The 6,151-nt window shown below is 32.6% G+C and overlaps 1 pseudogene; it reads right to left on the bottom strand.

Moving 5' to 3' along the window:
- Nucleotides 1-4,573: 4,573 nt before the first annotated feature.
- On the bottom strand, nt 4,574-5,847 carry LOC145636976 (cytosolic sulfotransferase 12 pseudogene; annotated as a pseudogene).
- Nucleotides 5,848-6,151: the final 304 nt, after the last annotated feature.

Genomic DNA, 6,151 nt, shown 5'->3' with positions numbered 1-6,151 from the left:
GTCGAGCATTTGAAGACGCTTTGGGTTTGTTTAATGACGTGGTGGAGTCTGATTTTTTAAGTAATCCTAGTGAGGTCGCTGCCCCAAAACTTATGAAGAAATTGGCAGATATATATTTCACGAAGGTTACCGATTTTGCAGAATCCACCTTTTCATTATCCCCTCGTCTATCAGCATTGTGGAAATCTCAGCAAGGAGATCACACGTCTGCTTGGCTTCGGGCCGTTCCTATTTCAGGATTGGGTCAGACTATGAATGCAAAGACTTGTCGATGTGTATTATGCTACCGATTGGGTGTTCCGTTGTTCTCTGCCTCGACACCGTGCTCTGCTTGTTCGAGGGTTTTTCCAGGGGATATTTTTGGCGATCACGCGGTGTCGTGTGCTGGTATCGTGGGTATTAAACATAGACATAATGTTGTTCGGGATACCCTAGTTGATGTTTGCTATCGTTCTGGGATTTCAGCAAGGAAAGAGGTTGATATTGGATTGTCTGGAGGAAACGATGAGGCCCTCAGACCTGCTGATGTATTACTTTATTCTTGAGATCGTGGTCGCGATGTCTGTGTTGATTTGACAGGATCTTCTCCTTTGACACAGTCAAGGCTATCTGACTTTATTCCTGGACGGGTTGTGGCTGATGCAGCTCAGCGGAAGCGGGATAAGTATGAGGCTCGTTGTCAGGCGATTGGATATGGGTTCATTCCCTTCTCCTTTTCTTCGTTTGGTGAATTAGAGAAGGAGGCTGTTGCGTTGCTTAAGCGAATTCAGAGGTTCTCGACGACGCAAGACATTGGAGCACGTGCTGCAACTCATATTTTTATTAGGGTAGGCTTTGCTATAGCTAGAGGAGTGGGGGCCCAGATTGTATCTCGGCTTCCCACTAATTTATTGTAGGTTGTATGACTTTTTGTTTTTGAGATATAATAATAATAATAATAATAATAATAATAATAATAATAATAATAATAATAATAATAATAATAATAATAATAATAATAATAATAATTAGCGCATTGGTTATTTGTATATTTATAGTCTTAAAATAGTTTGGATACTTTTCTATTTCATGCTACGTATATCTCAAATTTATTTGACCACATTCTTAATTAGCATACTTTTCTATTTCATAATTCATACTTTTATTGGCTTGTTTTAATTTACTGAAAACAACTAAACCGAGCTGAAGTGAATTGTTAATGAGAGAGAAAAATTAGGAACTGAACTGATTGAAGCTAAACTGAACTGAAATGAATTGAAATTAAGCTGAACAAAACAGACCCGTACGTATAGCTCAAACGTGGGCTATAAAATATAAAAATTGTTCACGCTAATACGATGGTAGGTTTATGATGATTCAGTAAAAATGTAAAATATATATGTTAAACTATGTAAGCCTGTAACGAGAGTATTCAATCGTATATAATTACATACTCCGTATTTAGAAAGGTTATATTAATATGACAATCCAAAATGTGTTGTTTATTCAGTTCGTGTTTTTTAAATGCATCACTTTGACTTTTGTATAATTTACTATATATTTTCATATAATAATTTTGTTACAATTTTGACTTTTCAAAATTAGTTATATATACTATTCCCTCCGTTTTTAAATACTTGCTCCACTTTTTTTTTTCGGCCGTTTTTAAATACTTGCTCCACTTTTTTTTTTCGGCCGTTTTTAAATACTTGCTGTATTTCCTTATTTGAAAAGCTTTTACAATGTTAAATTAATTTCTCTCACCTAGTGGACCCATCATGATCATATTTTATTATTTTTATATTCTCACTCCTCCAATTCTCTCCACTACTTTTGCTTTTTACAAATTTTTATTCTTCCACGTATCCCACTACCTTCATATTTTATTACTATATCTAATTTCTCCTAAAACTCCGTGCTTGGAGAATTGGAACAAGTATTTTAAAACGGAGGGAGTAAAAGTCAAAGTTGCATCTCACCAAGTGTGTGGATCTAAAACAAGCATTAAAAAAAAATACAGAGGGTGTTATGAAATATTGTGTGGATATCCATTATCCTCCTTTATCATTTCAGAATGTTATAGAAATAGGGTTTATTGTTATCTAAGCAATTCCTAATTATATATATATATATATCCCACTCTATAGAATAATGTAGACTGATCGATTTTCTCCCTAATTTCTCCCTTTTTCTCTTTAATTTTATAACAGAGGGAGTAATACAAAAATCGAAACCGTGCCTTAAAAAAAATGGCATACGGACTACGGAGTAATAAAGATAGAAAGTACGGATATTTCCAAAAAAAAAAAAAAAAAAGAAAAAAAAGAAGGTACGGATATTTCAAGGGCCTGCATGCACAGTGCATAGTTGCATACTCACTTTCTCGTGAAGCTTTAGCAAAGGGGAAACAAGGTCTTTCAAAAAGTTCAAGATTCGCTTTCCAATACAAGGAAATTTTGCTAATTCATGTTCTTTGCCATCGCCTTTTTACTTTCTCCACACCCTAGAGTGCTAAAGAAGGATGTCTTATCAATTGAATTTAACCAAACCTATTATGGAGTATATATTAGTCAGGCCATATTATCTTTAGCTTATACATGCACCAAAAAAAAAAAAAAAAAAAAAAAAAAAAAAAAATTAAGAAAAAAAATCTTCAGCTTATTCGAAATACTCTTAGCTACTCCGTATGAAATTTAAGTTTAACAAAAATGATTTTAATTGGAAAAAGGTTTAAGGGCCTATTCTCATAGACTGAACTCAGTTGAATTGAACTGAGCTGAACTGAACTGAGCTGAATTGAATTGAACTGAGCTGAAATGAATATTTTATAAGAAAAGAAAATTAGGAGCTGATCTGAACTGAGCCGAGCTAAACTGAACTGAACTGAAAATAAACGTATGAGAACAGACCCTAAGTTTAGGAAAAAAAAAATCATTTAAGAGTGAGGGATAGCTCAAGTGGTTAGAGCTCCCCTCCTGCTTTCAGGAGATCGAGATCGATTCTCACCTTCGCCTTTTGTGGCTCTCTAATCACCAAAAAAAAAAACAATTATTAGTTAATATTGATAATTTTAAATAACAATAAAATACGCAATAGAAAATAAGGAAAAAATAATTTTTAATCAACAAAAAATAATTAATTTTTGTTAAAAAACCATTTCAACCAAAAGTTTTACAAACTAATGATTGAGACTTGAAAATATGTTTTATACTCTATTAATTGTTAGTTGATTTAAAAGAACCGTACAACATTTAACAAAATAGATCTACTTGGCCCCAATGATGATCTATTTGTTATTTGTAGCATGTAAAATCTTGTATTGTAGTTGTAGTTGTGGTTGTGTCGGCATGATGCCCCAAGACAACAACCAAAAATTTAAACCGATGACTGAGACTTGAAAATGTGTTTTATACTCTATCAATTTTTAGTTGATTTAAAAGAACTGTACAACATTTAACAAAAAGAGACTAGATCTACTTGGCCCCAATGATGATCTATTTGTTATTTGTACCATGTAAAATCTTGTATTGTAGTTGTGGTTGCGTAGGCATGATGCTCCAAGACAACAACCAAAAATTCAAACTGATGATTGAGACTTGAAAATATGTTTTATATTCTATCAATTGTTAGTTGATGTAAAAGAACCGTACAACATTTAACAAAAAGAGACTAGATCTACTTGGCCCCAATGATGATCTATTTGTTATTTGTACCATGTAAAATCTTGTATTGTAGTTGTGTACAATATTAATCTTGTATTGTCGTCGGCATGATGCCCCAACACAACAATATTAATGTTAGAGAAAGATAATTCGTATTTCCCCGTTCTTATTTATTTTATCCGCGTTAGCTTTTACAGTATTCACCGGCTCTCCTTTGACCATCTTTTATGAAATATATGTAAGGAAAAATATATTCATGTGGATTTTGTAAGAACTACCTCAATTAATACAATCATAATATATACTCATTGACAAGTAAGCATTTATAATTTTTACTTATGGAGAATATAAGTTATCAATAGTTAAAGCTTTCATTGGCAAGCATGATAAATTATACCAGTCAAGTAAAAAAAAATGGAGGAATATTACACATACGACATACCTGGCCTAGTGTTAACTAATCGGCATTGACTTTAAATGAACTTAATTATAAAGTAATACTATTTTTGTCCCTCTATTTTAGCCCCATTGTCATTTTTTAGGTCAAACTTTGTAAATTTTGACCGTAAATTATTGTTAATCTATCAGAGATAATATAGTCATGAGTGATCTTGTTAAATTTGACTCATTGCATATTTTATTATTATCGTTTTTTTTTTAATAATTTTTTTTAAATATGGAAATGAAAATATGTGCATTATAAGATGTGTCTTAAAGACTGTGAAAAGTTAAATAGGGCAAAAAAAATAACGATTGAGGGAGTAATAATTAATGTATTGTATAAATTGAAATATTTAGTTAATTACGTAGCTGACAATGTTGACATTATAGTGATTATACCGTTGGCACAAGCCACAAACTAAAACTTAATTTTAATGCAACTCATCAAATTACCCCAATTACCAGCCTCATTGGAGTTATAAAAAAAAAAAAAAAAAAAAAAAAAAAAAAAAAAAAAAAAGCCTTATTCTCTAGATATTACATACAATATATATAATAATATATGTGTTACATTTCATTGACACTTATTAGAGCTACTACTAACAACATACACGATTATGACTCACATAATAATCTAATAATATAGAATCACAAACTTAATAAAAGACGTACATATAAATTGCACTAGATGCAAATTCAAATTAATTTATAGCTTCAAACCACAATCTTGAAATTTGTCCAAACAAATTTCTTCAAATTTCTCAGTCATCTCTTGAGTGAAATAATTAGCCCAATCACCAACCTCACCCTTTCGAAAAAAGGCCTTATTTTGTTCACCTGAAGACAATTTCCCAACCTTATTAACCTCTAAATTGCTCAAATTATCAAAGCTACATAAACCAAGTATGTCATCAACAACCCCATTATTTTCCTCCTCTAAAGAAAAAGGACACTCCCAAAATTCAGCCAATTTTTTCAAATACAACTTAGGTTGTTCTTTTAACTCTTCATATTTCAAGAAAAACACATTATTATTATTGTTAGATTTATCTAAGCTACATTTCCAATAGCTCAAAACATGGTCCCAAAAGGGTCCATAAAGGCTAACACCTTTGCAATACTTGTCAAATGCCTCTTCTAGTTGTAGCTTACAACTATTTTGAGGTCTCAACTTGTTAGCAAAATGCCACAATGATATAAAGGCATCCTTTGGGTCCCTTGCTAGGTACACAACTTTGCACCCCGTCTCCTTGATGGATAACGGTAGCGATTCGACCGGTAAGTGTGTAGAAAACAGCCTAGGAGAGGGCAATTCTGTGAGGTCAGGCACTTGGCGATCAACATAAACCTTAAGCTCTAAGAAAGGTACTAATTCATGAGGGTTGATTGAGAGAAGTGGATGGTTATCACCTCTAGGGAGATTGGTTTTTCGGTTTACGACAGCATATGCTAAGGCTTTGAGCCATGTAGTGCCACATTTAGGGCTAGTGATGAGGATGATATCGGTATCGCGAGCTTGGAAGTGGCGTTGGCATGAAAGCACACCTTGAAGTTGCCTAATAGGGTGCCAAAACCCTTGGTATTGGTAAAGATAGGATAGAACCCATCCTTGATCTTTTGGTAATGTGGAGATTAAGGCTTGACATTCTTCGGTTATGTCATCTTCTTGTAAGTATTTGGCTAATTTTGGAGGAGATGGAGTTATTATTGGCTTTTTTAGATCATGAGAATTATGAGTAAGGGTTGATATTAGAGTGGTTGCCATCTGAAATTATGTTGGCCTTGGATGATTGAACACTTGCTATATTGTTACTATATATATAGAGGTTGGGTGCTACTTTAATAATTATTGTATTTTTTTTTTTTTTTTTTGAAGAATGTACCATATTGTATCTACTAAACACAACTTGATTGTTGATTCCTTAAAAAAAGTAAATAAATTAAAAAACAAAAAGTGATTGGACTCCAAATTGTGTTTTGCTACAAGACAAATCTATAATTAGGATAGGGAATTCATCGATTAGAATGTAATAATTCATGACCATTTATCGAACGGGATGGTAGGTTAT

This window comes from Chenopodium album, chromosome 1, assembly GCF_948465745.1.
Source record: "Chenopodium album chromosome 1, dcCheAlbu1.1, whole genome shotgun sequence".
Taxonomy (NCBI): Eukaryota; Viridiplantae; Streptophyta; class Magnoliopsida; order Caryophyllales; family Amaranthaceae; genus Chenopodium; species Chenopodium album.
Note: the sequence above shows the minus strand (reverse complement) of the source record. Positions and strands in the feature narration are given on the sequence as shown.